General features: G+C 45.2%; 1 long non-coding RNA gene across 1 annotated transcript; it reads right to left on the reverse strand.

Moving 5' to 3' along the window:
- Positions 1-4,184: 4,184 nt before the first annotated feature.
- LOC140847419 (uncharacterized) lies at positions 4,185-17,833 on the reverse strand. The gene is made up of 3 exons (XR_012127407.1): positions 17,687-17,833; positions 17,189-17,276; positions 4,185-5,834 (listed from the first exon to the last, which is right to left on the reverse strand). It is a non-coding gene; the product is annotated as an uncharacterized lncRNA (long non-coding RNA).
- Positions 17,834-18,392: the final 559 nt, after the last annotated feature.

The following is an 18,392-nucleotide window of genomic DNA, read 5'->3' on the forward strand; positions in this document are numbered from 1 at the left end:
TTGCAGGTGATAGAAGCAAACCTACTCCCATCTGGGACCACCTCCCAGAAAGCCAAATTAGTGGCTCTTACCCGGGCATTACAGCTGGCAGCCGGGAAGAGGGTCACAATTTATACTGACTCTAAATATGCCTTCCTAATTACACACACTCAAGCTGTGATTTGGAAGGAAAGGGGCTTCCTTACCACTAAGGGAACCCCGATCATCAATGGCAGGGCTGTCAGCCGCCTGCTACAGGCCCTACAAGACCCCAAGGAGGTGGCCATCATGCATTGTAAGGGACAGCAGACTGGAAATGATCCAGTAACCAGGGGTAATGCATTGGCATACACCATGGCCTGACAGTTAACATCCGAGTCTAGCTAACCCTCTGTGCTTTTTCTTTTCCCCTCTCTATTGCCCCAATACCCCAATGATGAACAGCGACTACTTCTACATCAAGGGGGGACATTGGGAAATCAGGGATGGATATACCTCAGGGGACAAATTGCCCTTCCCCAAGCCCAAGGCAGAGATATCATATCCAAAATTCATCAGTTTCTACACATTGGGCCGGTGGACATGCACTGGTTTCTCTCCCCCATATTTGCCCCTTATGGTCTCTGCAAGGCAATAGATCAGGTGCACCAGACCTGCACTACTTGTCATTACGTTTCGTCTCAAGTTGCTCTGAGGACCCAGATGGCCCTCCACCAGAAGAGGGGAACTATCCCTGGACAGGACTGGCAGGTCGAGTTCACCCATATGCCAAGGTATAAAAAGCTCCGATATTTACTAGTTCTGGTTGTTACATTTTCAGGGTGCATCAAGGCCTTCCCCACCTACTGAGAGACTGCATCAGTGGTGGAGCAGGTGCTGGTGGAACACATTGTTCCTCATTTCGGGCACCCCACTTCACTCCAATCTGATAATGGACCTGCCTTAATCTCCCAGGTCACTCAGTTAACAACCGAGGCTCTCAATATCACCTGGAACCTCCACATACCCTATCACCCCCAGTCATTGGGTAAGGTCAAAAGGGCTAACAGTCTCCTAAAGGACCAACTAACTAAGCTGTCTCTGGAGGTAAAGCTCTTGTGACCCCATCTTCTCCCTATCGCTCTCACTTGGCTGTGTGCTGCCCCCCGGGGACTGGCTGGACTAAGCACATTTGAGCTAATGTATGGCAGGCCCTTCTTACTGAACACAGACCTGCCCGCTACCTCTCCTCCTTTAGCCTCCTACCTTCCTTATTTTTCACTGTTGAGACATCTTCTCAGGGAACACGCAGACCAGCTCCTACCCCAACCCATGTCATCCAACAACCCAGGAGATGGAGTGATCCTTCAGCCAGGGGACGAGGTAGTTCTAAGAGAACTCCAGCCAAAATCCCTCCAACGCCACTGGACAGGGCCTTATATGGTAATCCTCACTATGCCCTCAGCAGTCAAACTACACCAGCATTTCCTCCTGGTATCACCTTTCTTGGCTCAATCGGGCACCTGGACATGATGAGTGGGTGTCTCGTGAGGTGGGTCCTCTTAAGCTGTGGGTTAGTTGTGTCAAGTACAACCAGCCATATGAATAGCCTGGTAGTCTCCAGGCAGAGCTACTCTGCATGAAAGTTTAAGTTCCAACTAGTTCTTCCTCATGGAACTGAAGCCGAGAAGTAGGCACCCAAAGTTGCCTGTGTTTGGGTTGTCAGGCACTGGTTCAAATACCGCTACACACAGACATCTTAAACACTTTCTCAAACTCAATGCTGTGCTTTCTGTAAGACCAAACCTCTCATACATGTACTTTCCAGTCCAACATATATGGGGGATGTCATCCTGAGGTAAATACATGTAGAGTTCATGTAGTAAGAGATACAACAAAAGAAGTTTCTAACAACATGTTCACCAGAATACAGGATAGGCTATACATTACCATTAGTGAGCCATGGGATCAATGCTGGGAGAAAGGAGTACAGGGCAAGCTATGCAATAGTTACCAAGCCCAGCCATGGGTCACAGTATACATCAAGAGGAAATGGACCACTGTGAATCCCACTCTCACAGAGGTTCTAAACACCCAGGTACAGATATCAAGTAATATTCTACAGACAGAACAGGCACTAAAACAGAAGATTCAGTTGGAACCCTACCCCCACTCCCTGTGACAGGCAGGAGCACCACTTTCCTGGTCCGGAGTCATTGGAGAAACGGTGCAGTTTCTTAATGCTTCACATATCTTCAGCAATGTGTCCTCTGTGCCTCCCTCCAATGCCCCCAGGTGGCGGTGGTTCCCATTAGTTTCTTCCAGGCTCAACCAGTAAACTTCTCTGAAAAAGACTGCGGCCTTCTTTTGAGTGACATAGTGATGTGGAAGACGAGCCTTAAGCCTGGAACTTGACATAGGTCTAGGGCCACCAGAAAATGGCAGGAAGTATCATCGTCCCTGCTGACCTACCTGACCCAGCGTTCCACCATCTTGAGATTGTCAGTGACAAGCCAATGCCGACGACGGGTGACTGTAGACACTCTAATTTCTCTTCAAGGGGGTGGGTTTTTCTGGTGCAACAACACACTTTCCCAGTGTATCAGCAGCACCACAGTAGGACCCTGCTTTTCAGTGATGCTAGTTCCCCAATTGACGTTATACAACAAACCTGAGGTAAATCAGGCGCTAGACAGATGGTCTATGTATCTGAGAGCTAGGCAAAAGAGGGCTGTCTTCCTACCCGTACTAGTAGGAGTAAGTCTGGTCACCACAGTAGCTGTGGCTGCCACAGGAGCAGGAGCATTAGGCCATAGCGTAATCAGCTCAGGGTCTTGCAAGTCAACTGGCAGCATTAGATGATAGAGTGAGCCTGACCCTGGGAGAAACCTTAACCTCTCTTATTTCCCTCCAGTGGCAGCTTACTTCCCTTGCCCAAGTCACCCTTCAAAATAGGCGGGCTTTAGATCTGCTTACCACAGAAAAGTGCAGAACCTGTATTTTCCTACAAGAAGAATGCTGTTACTATATCAATGAATCCGGGACCATAGAACAAAGCATTAAAAAACTACAAAAATGACAAAAAGACCTCCACAAAACACAAGTACCTGAAGGCAGCCCTTATGGGTGGCTTCAGTTCCCCATGATGGACTGGCTAATGCCTCTACTAGGCCCCTTAATAACGGTTTGTGGTTTACTCTTAATTGGCCCATGTGTTTTCAGGTTCCTTCAACAGCACATGGCGGAAATATCACACATAAAGGTCAATTAACTGTTGCTGCACAAGTACTCGCCCCTCCCAACTGAGCCTCCTTCAGCCATCAACCAGCCTTAAAACCCCCCATGACGCCCCTTGTCAGCCGAAAGTAGGCAGATCGAGTCATCACCCATTATGACCAAAAGGCTGGAATGTAAGGCTGGAGGCACTGGAGGGAGGAAAGCTAGGACGGTGCAAAAGGAAAAAAGACAGAACCAAATAGCTCTGTGCCATATAAGGAAGGAGTGAACAGCTCTTCCTGGATTCCAGTCTCATGATGTGCCAACAAACCCCAGATGTAGACCCCCTCCATCCAGAAGAAGGAAAACTCTGGCTGTCCATCACCTGACCCTGAGTCAACAAAAATTCCCCACATACCCCTGGCATGGCGCACTTCCCCTTCCCCTCTCTGTGCTTATTAAAACTCCCCACCTATCTGGTTACATGCAACTTCTCCAGCCTGTGTTCCTGCAGACTGGTGAACCTCACCCGGGATTGCACTCGAATAAACTGCCTGGCCTTTTATTGCCTCTCATCACCTGCTTATTTCATTTAGAATTTATCTTATACTATGTATTTCCTTAGGTTAAGATAAGTATTCTTTAGGCAGCACATAATGGTGTCTTGTTTTTTATTTTTATTTTTTATCCATCTAGCTACTGAGTGAATTTTGATTGATGAATGCAATCTCTTTACATTTAAAGTTATTATTGATATGATAGGACTTAATACAGCTATCTTATTGTTTCCATATGGTTGTTTTGTATTTCCATTCTTTCTCTTCCCATTTCTGAAAATTAGTGGTTCACCATGGTGATTTGCTCAGTACCTCATTGTTTATGCCTCACAAATTTACTCTAGATTTTTGCTCTGTGGTTACTGAAGGGGTATGTCTCCATGACCCTCCTTACAATAGAACAACTCAGGAGACACAGGCCCACGCAAGACATTTTATTTATTTATTTATCTGTTTGTTTGTTTATTTGGTATCATTAATCTACAATTACATGAAGGACATTATGTTCACTAGGCTCCCCCATATACCAAGTCCCCCCAACATACCCCTTCACAGTCACTGTCCATCTGCATAGAAAGATGCTGTAAAATTACTACTTGTCTTCTCTGTGTTGTACAGCCCTCCCCGTGCCCCCCACGCACTATACATGCTAACTGTAATGCCCTCTTTCTTTTTCCCCACCCTTATCACTCCCTTCCTTCCCATCCTCCCCAGTCCCTTTCCCTTTGGTAACTATTAGTCCATTCTTGGGTTCTGTGATTCTGCTGTTTTGTTCCTTCAGTTTTCCTTTGTTCTTATATTCCACATATGAGTGAAATAATTTGGTACTTGTCTTTCTCTGCCTGGCTTATTTCACTGAGCATAATATCCTCTAGCTCTATCCATGTTGTTGTGAATGGTAGGATCTGTATTTTTTCTTATGGCTGAGTAATATTCCATTGTGTATATGTACCACATCTTCTTTATCCATTCATCTACTGATGGACATTTAGGTTGTTTCCATATCTTGGCTATTGTAAATAGTGCAGTGATAAACATAGGGTTGCATCTGTCTTTTTCAAACTGGAGTGCTGGATTCTTAGGGTAAATTCCTAGAAGTGGAATTCCTGGGTCAAATGGTATTTCTATTTTCAGCATTCTGAGGAACCTCCATACTGCTTTCCACAATAGTGGAACTAATCTACATTCCCACCAGCAGTGTAGGAGGGTTCCCCTTTCTCCACAACATCGTCAACATTTGTTGTTGTTTGTCTTTTCAATGATGGCGATCCTTACTGGTGTGATGTGATATCTCATTGTGGTTTTAATTTGCATTTCTCTGATAATTAGCAATGTGGAGCATCTTTTCATGTGCCTGTTGGCCATATGGATTTCTTCTTTAGAGAACTGTCTATTCAGCTTCTCTGCCCATTTTTTAATTGGATTATTTGCTTTTTGTTTGTTGAGGCATGTGAGCTCTTTATATATTTTGGATGTCAATCCTTTATAGGATCTGTCATTTATGAATATGTTCTCCCATACTGTAGGATACCTTTTTCCTCTATTGATGGTGTCCTTTGCTGTACAGAAGCTTTTTAGCTTGATATAGTCCCACTTGTTCATTTTTGCCTTTGTTTCCTTGCCCAGGGAGATATGTTCACGAGCAAGACATTTTATTATCTGAAAGAGAGAGAGGAAACAGCTGCATGGTCCAGAGTGTTGTGCCTTTCATAGGGGCGGAGTGGAAAAGTTTCACTTGGCCTGTTGCCTCGGGGGTGGGTCAGAATGTTTAGGAATAAGGTGAGGCAAGTCCAGGCAAGTCCCAGGCAAGTCCAGGCATGATTTTCACCAGCATATGTGCTTGGGACCATGGGGTAAATGGAGGATAAATTACTATATTCTTATATTGCTCCCTTTTCTGTTTTATAAGTGGTAGAGGACTTGCAAAGATGTGAAGCTCAGTCTTCAGTAACTGCTTCCTGCTGATTAGGGGCGATGAAGTTCATTTTTGTATTGATGGGGGTGGTCCTCGGATGAGCACTTGGTCTGCAGTGGCGATGGCTTGTTCCAGGTTTAATAAGCATCATCGTCTTTGGAGAGGGGTTGGTAATCCTGTATTACAAACTGGTTAAAGGTTTGGTTAGAAATTTTTTGCATTTAGGCTAATTGCTATGTTTACATAGGGTGGCTGAATTATAGCATTCTTTGAGGACATATATGTAGGCAGAAAAGCAACCTGTAGGGCAAAGGGAATCCTTGATGGTGCAGTCTTTTGGACAGTCTGAAAGAGAAGAAAGGGCTGGTGTTGGGAAGATAGGTCTGGTGAGAGAATAAGTGTTGAGACCAGGGTTAACAATCCTTAAGCAAGATGCATGGCTGTTGTAAGGGAGGTCTTAGGACTTCATGCTGGCAGAAACTTCTTCAGTGATGAGTGGAAGTGGAGATGAGCAATGTGAAATGCAGAGAGTAAGAGGTCCCATCAGGGTGGAGGAGTAGGAACCTGTGGGAGATTTGGTGGGAGGGGAACAAGATGAGACAAATGGCTTAAGGTGGGAGTTGTGTATACAATAGGGAAGACCCTGGAGTTTAACTGCAGTTGGTGTGGAAACGATTACTATGTATGGTCTTTGTCACTTGGGAGTTAGGGATGGTGTCGCCTGGAGTGGGGGGGATAAGATCAGAGAGTCTCCTTGGTGATAAAAAGTAGGAGAAGTGGTATCTTGAGGTTTTGGTGTATAGAGGTCAGTGTGGGACCAGAAGAGAGAGGGTGAATTTGTTGAAGTGAAGGATTGACGAGATGAGGAGGAAGAATAGGAGAATCAGAGTTGAGACCTGGAGGAAGCATGGAGCGGCCATACATGAGTTCAAAAGGAGAAAGTGTATCAGGTTTTTTTGGTAAGGCCCAGAGTCAAAGTAGGGCCAAGGGGAGGAGTTTTATCGAGTCAAGGTGAAGCTCCAGGGATAATTTAGTAAGGATAGATTTGAGGGTTCTATTGGTTCTTTCCACCTTACCTGAGTATTGTGGGTGATAGGGGATGTGAAAATGCCATGGAATATTAAGGGCTTTAGTGGTTTTTGGGAGATTTGAGAGATAAACTTGGGGCCATTGTCTGATTGTAAGGAAGTAGGTATCCCAAAGCATGGGATAATTTCAGACAGTAGGACATTGGAGACAGTCTGGGCTCATTTGTTAGCTGTGGGAAAGGCCTCAACCCATCTTGAAAATGTGTCCACCAGTATTAAAAGATACCAGTGGCATTTTACTGGGGGCATGTGAGTAAAGTCAAGCTGCCAATCATTCCTAGGAATGAGGCCTCGTGCTTGATGGGTAGGAAAGATGGGTGGTCAAGAAGGTGAGTTGGGATTGACTTTTTGACAGATCTCGCATGAAGTGGTGAGTGTTTTGAGGAAGGCAGTTTCTGAATGAGAAAGAGGCAGGTAAGTTTTAAGAAAGCATTGTAAAGATTGGAGGTTGGAGTGAAATAAGTGATGTAAGTAGGAGAGTATGGCCTCAGTGGAAGGTGGGCTGGTAGTTGTGGAAACGGATTTTTTAGGGCCTGGAACGAGGGCACCTATTACAAGGGCTAACGCTGCTTTTTGGGCTGCCTCATCTGCCCTGTTGTTACCAAGGGAGATGGATGACTGATCTGACCAATGGGAGCAACAATGTACTAGGCCTATGGCTGTTGGAAGATGTGAGGCTTCTATCAGTGGTATAATGTATTTGGTGTTGGTGATAGAGCTGCCCTTGGTGTTGAGGAGTCCCAGTTCTTTCCAGATTGATGCGTGGGGCAGTAGGCTATGGAAAGCATATTTTGAATAAGTATAGATAGTAAGAGAGGACCCATGTGCCAAAGTGAAGGCGTGGGTAAGGGCAATCAGTTAAGCTTGTTGGTTTGTAGTGTTAGGAGGTAAGGGCTTTGCCTTGTTAGTTCTATCCAGAGAGACAATGGCATATCCTGCCTGATGAACACCCTGATGGATAAAGGATCTGCCATCAATAAACCAGGTATATGTGGCTGAGGAAGGGCACCCTCCTGAATGTGGGAGGGACAGGGTAGGAGTTCATCTAGGGTTTGTAAACAGTTATGGAAGGGGGGTTGTGATCCTGCCTTTGGATCAGGAGGTAATGGAAGAAGGGTGGAAGGATTAAGAGGAGGACAGGTTTTGAAACTGAGGGATGTGTTCTCAACTAGGGCAACCTGAAGTGATAGAATCCTGCAGGGAGAAAGAGTCTGCAGGTCTTTGTATGTAAGGAGTTTGGAAAGAGGATGAGGGGAGAAAACAGTTGTGGTTGACCCGAAGGTGAGTTATTTGGATTCTTGAATGAGGACGTCAGTCACTGCAAGGGCTCACAGGCAAGGAGCCCATCCCTGAATAGTAGGATCTAATTTTTTGGAAAGATAAGCAACTGGGCCAAAGGAGAGTCCTAACATATGTCCCAAAACTCCCAGGGTGAAGCCCTGCCTTTCTGAGACATATAGAGAAAAGAGGTGTGTGAGATCAGGCAAGTGCAGAGTGGGAGCTTGTAGAAGGGCCAGCTGGAGTTTATAGAAGGGCTTAGCCATGGGCATCAAGAGGGGCTCAGTAATAAGTCCTCAGGATTCTTCATATAGGTGGGCAGCCAGGAGTGAAAAGTTGGGGATACATGAATGAAGGAACCCAGCAAGACCCAGGAAAGAGAGAATTTCATCTTTGATGTTTGGAATGGGCACAGTTTGGAGAAGATTTTTCCTGTTTATGGTAATAGCCTTGTAGCCTGGGGAGAGCTGAACTCCCAGGTATGTGACTTGAACAGCAGACAGCTGAACTTTCGATGGTGAGACCCGATAGCCATGTTCTGAGAGAAAGTTTAAAAGGAGAATAGTATCCTGTTGAGAGGTTTGTAGGGAGGGACTACACAGGAGGAGATCATCTACATATTGAAGGAGGGTGAAGCCCAAAAGAGTAAGGGATTTGAGGTCTTGCGATAGAGCCTGTCCAAAAAGGTGAGGACTATCTCTAAAGCCTTGGGGATGGACTGTCCAGGTCAATTGAGTAGAAGTCTGGGTGGTAGGATGGGTCCAGGTGAAAGCAAATAGATTTTGAGAGTTGGGATGGAGGGGGATAGTGAAGAATGCATCTTTGAGGTCAAGGACAGAAAAGTTAGTGGTGGAAGCAGGAATGGTGGACAATAAATTATAGGTGTTAGGGACCATAGGACGGATGGGAACAAAGGCTGCATTAATTGCTCTTAGGTCCTGGACAAGACTGTAAGAACCATTAGGCTTTTTAACTGCCAGTATAGGAGTATTGAAAGGGGAAATGGCTGGTCATAATAGCCGTTTATATAAAAGTACCCGGATAATTGTCTGCAGGCCCAGTAAACTCTTGAGAGGCAGTGGGTACTGAGGTTGAGAGGGAAAAGAGGCGGGGTCTTCAAGTCTGATAATTACTGTGGTGCAAGTGGTGATGAGGGGGTGACGGTGTCCCAGACTACAGGGTTGACCAGATGGGGTGGCAGAGGAATAGGAGAGGGAGGTGGGTTTGCAGTGGGTTGGAGGGCAAGTAAAAGTGGGATTGAAGGCAAGTTGGGATTGAGGCACGGTCCAGGAGTGAAAGTAATGGAAGCTCCAATCTTGTATAAAATGTCCCTTCCCATAAGGGGGATGGGACACTCGGGAATCACCAAAAAGGAGTGAGAGAGGGCAATGCCTGTAAAGATGCAGTGAAGCATGGGAGTTTGTAAAGTTTGATGAGGTGTTCCCTCTACCCTGACTATAGAGGACTGTGAGAGGGAAGTAGGTCCCCAAAACTCCTTCAGGACTGAGTAGGTGGAACTGGTGTCCAAAAGGAAAGAGATGGGCCTACCCGCTACCACAATGATTACCCTGAGCTTCTGTACAGTGATGGTAGTGGTCAGGTGGAGGAGTCCTGGGACCCCTCAGTCATCAGTTTCCAGACCCAGAAGATCTGTGTGTGGAGTGTCAGAGCTGGATGGCCTGGCACCCCTTGGTGTGCAAGGACAGTCAACAGCCCAGTGTCCCTCCTGATGGCACTTAGGACATGGACTGGGAGGCTTCCAGGGATTTGGGCAGGCTCTGGCCCAATGACCCATTTGACCATATTGGAAGTATGGACCAGGAGGTCCTTCTGGCTGCCTCTTAGGAAGTGAGGATACCCAAGCACGAGTGGTTGGGGTAGGTTGAAAGGCCTTAGCCAGCATCTGATATTTTTGTTTATGGGCCTTTTCATCTCTTCCATTATATACTTTGAAGGCCACTGCGAGGACTTCTGCCTGAGGAGTTAAGGGTCCCTTCTCTAGATGTTTAAGTTTAGCTTTAATGTTGGGGAAACTCTGGGTGAAGAAGTAGGTCATTAATAATTGTCTCCCATCTGGAGTCTCAGGGTCTAGGTTTGTATATTGTAAAGGAGCTTTGGTGAGGCGGTCTAGGAACATAGAGGGATTCTCATTTTTATCCTGAATAACCTCTTGGAGTTTTTCATAGTTAATGAATGGTCTTACTGGCTGACTTCCTGAGACCCGCCATGAGGCAGGTGATGAATTGATCTCGACTGGTGACTCACCCTGCCGCATTATAGTCCCAGTTAGGGTCTCCGTCAGGAACTCCCTCAGCACCTATTGGATGAGCTGGAGTAGTTTGGTGAATTTCATTGGCATGAGTTCTAGCCTGTACCCAGATTCATCTATGCTCCTTGGGCAAAAGTGTGTTGGATAGTATCATGTGAATATCATAAAAGGCAAGATCATATGACTGAGTTAGGTACTGGAACTCTTATGTAAGTACCTGGGTTGGAAGTTAAAGAGTCTAGTCTTTTCTCAATTTGAGATAGGTCAGAGAGAGAGAAAGAGACGTGAACCCTGATGATGCCCTCCAGACCAGATACTTCCCGTAGTCAGGCTAGGATCTGGATTCAAGAGTGAGTGACTGCAGGACTTGGTAGGGGATCTCGGGATGGGAGGGAAACTGGTTGTGGTAGAGGAGGCAGGGTTGTTGCCTCGCCTCTGATGGGAGCTTGTTGTGGGAGACTGGGTGAGGGTTGAGCGGGAGGAGGAGAAGGAGGAGGTGCTATGGAAATTTGGGGTCAGGGTGGGGGTTCATCAGCAGGGTCAAAGTCAGAGGATGTGGTGGGAATTGGTGGGTGGTGGGTGAAGTTTTTTATAGCCAGGAGAAGATGTTTAGGATTGCAAGGGAGACAGAGAGTGGGCTTGGTTTGGAGGTAGGAGAACACCTGGATATATTGGATCTCTTTCCAATTGCCCATGCGCTCACAGAAGTTATATAAGTCACAGAGAATTTTAGGATCTAAAAAGCTATTAGGGGACCATTTAGACTGATTGTCCAAGGAATATTGTGGCCAGATCTCATTACAGTAGCCAACAAGCTTAAAAGGTTTGAAGTCTGGAGTGAGGTGGAGGGGTTTTAGATTATTGAGTAAGCACCCTAGAGGTGAATCTGTGGGAATGGAGGGGTCAGATCCCATGGTGAGAATGAGACCATTCACAAGTCACTGAGGCATCCCAGAGTGATTGAGAAGGTCATAGAAAGAACAGACACAGTTAGGGGGTCGTCACCACCTCCAACAGAGTGGTCAAGGTGAAAAATGCCAAGGAGGCTCCGTACCTGGTACCAGGAGTTTATGAGTAGATAAAGGGAGACTGGCCTCAGTGAATGAGGATTCTCACCACGGGGAGGCAGAGAAGGGTTGACTGTGGGGATCAACTGTGACACTTAAAGTCATGGTTGTGGGTGCCCCTGTCCTGGAGGAGCCCTGGGGATGCCATATACTCAATGGTCACTTCCCAGGTTCCAAAGGGACATTTAAGTCGACCATGAAGGGGATGCTTACCAAATTGAAGGCCGGTGTTGGGCGAGAAGACAAGTGACTGTGGAAATGGACAGTGAGGCCGTGAAGGAGGATCAGGCAGAGGGTTCCCAAAGCAGCTCAGATTCCCGGAGGAAGAGCAAAGTCAAAGGGAGAGCCTCATCTGAAGTCATGGCACCAATAAAGGGTATCTCACTGAGAGAGGGACTGTAATTGTAGTCAGAGTAGGGTGAGGGCCTCCGGAGGGTGCAGGGTGGGATATTTGCAGTCAGAGCAATGTAACTACATGCAAGGAAACCCCCCTGCTAAAACTCTATGTTAAACATTAAGCTCTAGAATCATTCTTCAGTGAAATCAGTTAATGTTCCCCAGATAAAGAAGAGTAGCACATGTTTTATTATGCTAACCATTTATAATCATGTGTAAGGTTCACTTTAGCATACAAAAAGGCCCAGGCCTATGTGCTGTCCTTCCTCCTTCAGATCTGACAATGATTTTCCAAACTGAGAAACTAACTTAGCATGCAGACCCAGCTGTAGATGACATGGTAAAAGGCAGGAAGAATTCCATCTTAAAGATAAGATTGCATTTTAACACCCAGGAAGTTCAAGAGGCAAGATTCTTTAGCAAGTAGACAATACCTCAGCCCACCTTGGGGGCTGGGCAGGCAGCCTTTTGATATGCTCCCAGACCAAGGCACCGGTGTCCCAGAGAAAAATCAAGGCAGGAAATTCCTTACAGTTAAGTTAATTTTTAATATTCAGGAACCACTTAACAAGTCCACACCCCTAAGTTTTTTCATGTTCTCGAAAAATCCTCAACTGCCTATAAAACCCCATAGACAATGCACCACTATGGACTCTCTTGTTCCCTCCTGGCATGAGCCGGGAGTTCTGTCCTTTCACTTTATCTCTAAATAAAAGCCTGTACCTTGCTCTCCTACCTTGACTGTAAAGCTCTTTCTTTGGCTCTGCAAACAAGAACCCCTGCATCATCACCGCAACCCTCCTTACCCCAGAATGACTCAGGAGACATGGGCCCATGCAGGAGATTTTATTATATGAAATAGAAAGTGGCTACCGAGAGAGAGACAGAGAGAGAGAGAGAGAGAGAGAGAGAGAGAGCAGCCACGTGGTTCAGAGCATTGTGCCTTTTGTAGGGGTGGAGTAGTAAAGTGCCACTTGACCTGTTGCCTTGGGGGTGGTTCTGAATGTTTAGAAATAAGGTGAGGCAACTTCAGTCAAACCCCAGGCAAGTCCAGGCATGATTTTTAACGGTTTATGTGCTTGGGACCATGGGGTAAACGAAGGATAAATTACTATATTGTCATAGTTACCAGTGAGGTTTAATTAGAATATCTAACAGATAAAACAGTCAATTTTATGCTGATAACAGTTTATCTTTTTTCACCTCTAAAGGTTTGATGCCGGGGTTCTTGTTTGCAGAGCTGAAGAATGAGCTTCATAAAAAGTCAAGGTAGGAGAGCAAGGTACAGGCTTTTATTTAGAGATATATTGAAAGGACAGAGCTCCTGGCTCACGCCAGGAGGGGACAAGAGTCCGTAGTGGTGCGTGGTCTAGGGGGTTTTATAGGCAGTTGAGGATTTTTCGAGAACATGAAAAACTTAGGGGTATGGTCTTGTTAAGTGGTCCCTGAATATTAAAAATTCACTTAACTGTAAGGAATTTCCTGCCTTGATTTCTCTCTGGGAAACCGGCAACTTGGCCCGGGAGCACATCAAAAGGCTGCCTGCCTGGCCCCCAAGGTGGGCTGAGGTATTGTCTACTTGCTAAAGAATCTTGCCTCTTGAACTTCCTGGGTGTTAAAATGCAATCTTATCTTTAAGATGGAATTCTTCCTGCCTTTAACTATGCTGTTTACAGCTGGGTCTGCATGCTAAGTTAGTTGCTCAGTTTGCAGAATTACCTCATCAGATCTGAAGGAGGAAAGACAGCACATAGGCCTGGGCCTTTCAGCATGCTAAAGTGTATCTTTCACATGGTTACAAATGATTAGCATAATAAAACATGTGCTACTCTTCTTTATCTGGGGAACATTAACTGATCTCACCGAATGACTCTAGAGCTCAATGTTTAACATAGAGTTTTAGCAGGGGGGGTTTCCTTGCATGTAGTTACATTGCTGACAGCAAATATCCTGCCCTGCCCCCTCCAGAGGCCCTCACCCTACTCTGACTACATCCATGGTCCCTGTCTCATTCCCCCCTCTACAGATAGAGACCCTAGCTACTGCTAGGGAAAGGGGGCCATGACTGCTCTGACTACTTCATGCTGAGAGGGGGCGCAGTAAGGGGTGCAGCTAGGTCTCCATCAGTGGATGGTTGAGAGGGCCTCATAAGATGGGCACTTCTATTCCAGGTTCCATTTCTATTACTATTTGCAGTTTTGTGGCTTCTAGGCAAGACTGACAGGAGAAAACTAAAACCTCTGGGAAATCACAGCTAGATATTTTGAAGAAGCTAGAATTCTGGATCTAGTTTATGTCTCAATGACTAGTACTAGGATTTAGTATGGACAAGGTTGCAGTATTGAAAAAATATTTTTCTCCAAAATCACTCTCATTTTTATTAGAAGTAACCAGATTAAGAAAATAATTAACATTTGGCTTGATTATTTGCCTAAGTGCAGCAAGAAAGGCAGATGATTACATAGGCTCTTTTAAATGTGCTTTGCTGGAACTTTTTGTAAGGAATTTCAGATTGAACTTTTAAGGGCCTCGAGGCCAGACAGCCAAGCCAGACTTGCCATCAGGTTTTGCCTGCAGTACCTGTAGATTTGGGTGAATTCCTCTCTTCTCAAGGTCCCCAAGACATCCTAAGGTTCCTGCACCTGCCAGGAAGTGACCTTCCTTACTCACCTGGTAAGGCTGCTGGGAACCTTGTAAGCAAGGTACCAGGCCTGTTCTTCCAAGGGGCTTTGTTGGCTATATAAAGTCAACCTTAGTTCCTTTAAGCTGTTCATATCTGAGCTTTATGCACATGTCTCTCAGGTATGACATTCCAGTCAAAGCCTTGGTAGTATTATCTGTGTTTTTAATTGGTCCTCTTACAAGGAAAGCAGATTCTTATTGAACTTATGCAAATAAACATACTGCTATGAAATATAAAAATAGTCCCTGAAAGTTTTTAAATTCTGGAGGGATCAGGTAGAGAGAAAGATAAGTTTCAATTCTGCTTATAAAGATTAGTCATTTAATAAACTGTTGTCAGCTTAAGAGAAAAAGTTTAAAACACTTTATCAGCAACATTTGAAACAAAAGCTACAAAATCATCTTCCTTAGTTTACTTAATCTTATGTTACCAATACCTGTTCTGCTGAAATCTCTTTCTTTACTAGCTTATGAGTAATAAAACAGTGGCTATAAATGACAAAAGATTTACAAATGACAATGTTTAAAGATCTGATAAGAGCTTACTGTAAGACAGTTCACATAAGGAAATTCAGATATTTCTGTAACACAAAACATTCAGTAACAAAGTTTAGCATCATTCCCTTCGACAGTGCTTTTCAGGTAAATATATATCAGATAAATAAGCCAAATTAGCCAAATACTTTCTCCAATGAGAAAAAATTCCTCTGACATGTTCCAGGGGCCCTGTGGAAAATATCGGAGTTAACTATTAGAACTTAAAACTATTAGGTACCTTAATGTTTAGTAAACACTGAGAAGCAGGCTATTATAAGCTGTTAAACATTTTATAATTTCTGTAACTATGAGCTTTACAGTAAAATCTCAATTAACTTAGCAAAACTTTCAGGTTTTAAGAAGTTCACTTGCCAAATTTAGTTTACTCATTCTTAACAACTATGCTAGGCTACTTACAAAACTTTTACTTAATATTAGACAAAGTCAAGCCTCTAAGCATTTTATTCTTGAAAGATTTAGCAGATAACACCAACTTAAATGACTTTAAAAAGAACATATACACAGACAGATAAACTGACACAGAGACTTGAGTTACTGATATCCAATTGCCTTTCTTTTTAGCTTATTTGACAAAAAGTATCTGTTTTCAAGAATACACTCCACCGGCAAGCAGTTGATATAACTGGGTTAAGGTTTAGATGGCCCCAGACTAACAGGGCCGATGAAGGCTCTGAACTGATAGGGACTGTGTGTCTCCAGGTGGCTGGAAATGAAATGCAAGCACAATTCTAGCTCCAGTCATTTAAAGTCTGGCTGTATTGCAGAAGATACATTTCTTGTTCCAGGGAGTCTAGTTTAAAATCTTCTCAATTTTTGAAGATAATGAACTCAATAAGTAGAATAGATTTCCACCAAAATAATTTAGAAAATTAGTTTCACATTATAGTCTACGGAACTGTTGACTATTTTCCTTCCTTGCATTAAAATAAATTTAACTGCATAACCTTATTATATTGTATACTTCTCTCAGGGGCCAAGCCTCTCCAATCAGAGACTTTATATAGAGTCCAGGCTTGGGTGCAGAAGATAAAGCACATTTTTTCAGGGTCTGGGGATCAAATTTCTCCCAGTTCTTCAGAATGAATGCCAGAGGCATGTCTGGCCTTTACCTTGAAGAGGAAGCTCCTGTCCAGAAGAGGGAAAGATGGGTGTGCAAAACCTGTTCGGCCTTTCCTCTGTGAGGGCATCCCCTCGCCTTGGAGCCTGGGTGACAGTGGTCAATCACCTCCTCTGCCAGGCCTACTGGATGTAACCACTCCTTACCAGCATGGCCTTTACCTTGCCTTGATTCCCCTCTTGCCTTCTCACTAAGCAAGAGTCGCCTCGGAGCTCTGGATTTAGTGGGACCTTACCAGTGTGCTCCTACTTATGCCTTTTGGGAGTTTCACTAGTTTTCTCTGCACGAGCTTTCCTTGAGCGCTCCCTGCCTGTCTGAAAAGTGCAGGGACTGTGTGACATTTTGCTGCCAGAGCCCTGATCTGAGTCACAAGCCTGTTTTGCTTACCCGGGGCTGCAGAAAAGGAAATGCCTAGCCCCAGGACGACAGCCTCTAAGGAAAGGAGATCAACAGAATAGAGCCTTTTACATGTTGGTCTCAGGTTTCAGCTTGATTACTTTACAGACATCATTTACTTGACACAGGAGAAAGTGGCGCTGGCCTAGGAGGACTGCTTTGAATGGAGAGCAAGGGAACTTTTTGCTAAGGCCAGAAATAAAATTCAGGGGCTGCCACAGACATTTATGGGTGGGGGGGCTATACTCTCAAACACCAGTTTTTGCCACTGCCTGGAAATTATCCCGCTAGTCACCCACTGTAAAAAATTTGATCTATGAGACAAGAGGTCAGGTGTCATCTGCGACTCTTGCATAGGTAGCAGCCTAGCCGGAGGTTCACTCCGCGTGGCCGGGACAATCGGCCAGAGCCAAGATTCAAGGACCACTGTCTACTAGTCTGGTCTGCCCTCGGAGTCTGCAGATTAGGATAGGAAAGTAGGAAATTGGCTCAGACACTCCCCGACATTCCCTTCCATCTGGAGGCGGGGGATCAAGGAGCGACAGACAACGGGAAACCTTTCACCCAAGACTTAAGACTGGTAGCCGACGCTAATCGTCTTTTAAGTGGCTAACAGGTGCCTAGACAAATTTTTATGACATAAAAAATACAGCATTTAGTTAGGAAGAAGAGCAGAGCGTGGATCTCCTACCTTGCGGTGGTGAGCATCGGGTTCCGGGAAATTGATGAAGTTAGAAGGGAGTTAGGCACACCCCCTGACTCACTGAGTCCAAGGCGGCCTGAAGAAGCAGGTTGGAAGTCAGAGGCAGAGACAGAGAGGTGCTCCTCATGGATACCCAGCTGGGCTGTTGGGGTCTGATTCCAGACACGCAGGCCTTTGAGAAGCCACTGAAGTGTAGCCTCAGCCTAGACTCTTGCAGTTGCCCATGGCTTTCCTCAGTCCCTCGCATCCAAGGAGATGCCTCTGAAAGGGAATCCTGGCTTCCACTCAGGTGACATTCCCAGCTCCCAAGGGAGATGGGGGATCCACTGAGGGAGATGCAGGGGACCCTGTCGCTTGAGACTTTGAGATTGGCAGCCAGGCTAGTCCCATTCAAGTGGCTGACAAGCGCCCGATTTTCTGTGCCACAGACGGCTTCCTTCTATAAGGACAGCAAAAGAAAAGGCAGGCTTGGATGCTGATACTCACCTCCAAAGTTATCCCGGATGAGCCCCCAAAGATGATGCTGGGGTTCTTGTTTGGGGAGCTGAAGAATGAGCTTCACAAACCGTCAAGGTAGGAGAGCAAGGTACAGGCTTTTATTTAGAGATAAAGTGAAAGGACAGAGCTCCCGGCTCACACTAGGAGGGGACAAGAGAGTCCGTGGTGGTGCGTTGTCTATGGGGTTTTATAGGCAGTTGAGGATTTTTCGAGAACATGAAAAAACTTAGGGGTGGGGACTTGTTAAGTGGTCCTTGTATATTAAAAATTAACTTAACATAAGGAATTTCCTGCCTTGATTTCTCTCTGGGACACTGGCGCCTTGATCTGGGAGCATATCAAAAGGCTGCCTGCCCAGCTCCCAAGGTGGGCTGAGGTATTGTCTACTTGCTAAAGAATCTTGCCTCTTGAACTTCCTGGGTGTTAAAATGCAATCTTATCTTTAAGATGGAATTCTTCCTGCCTTTTACCATGCCATCTACAGCTGGGTCTGCATGCTAAGTTAGTTGCTCAGTTTGCAAAATCACCTTGTCAGATATGAAGGAGGAAAGACAGCACATAGGCCTGGGCCTTTTAGCATGCTAAAGTGAATCTTTCACATGGTTACAAATGATTAGCATAATAAAACATGTGCTACCCTTCTTTTACTGGGGAACATTAACTGATCTCACTGAAGAATGATTCTAGAGCTCAA

Source organism: Manis javanica, chromosome X (assembly GCF_040802235.1).
Source record: "Manis javanica isolate MJ-LG chromosome X, MJ_LKY, whole genome shotgun sequence".
NCBI lineage: Eukaryota > Metazoa > Chordata > Mammalia > Pholidota > Manidae > Manis > Manis javanica.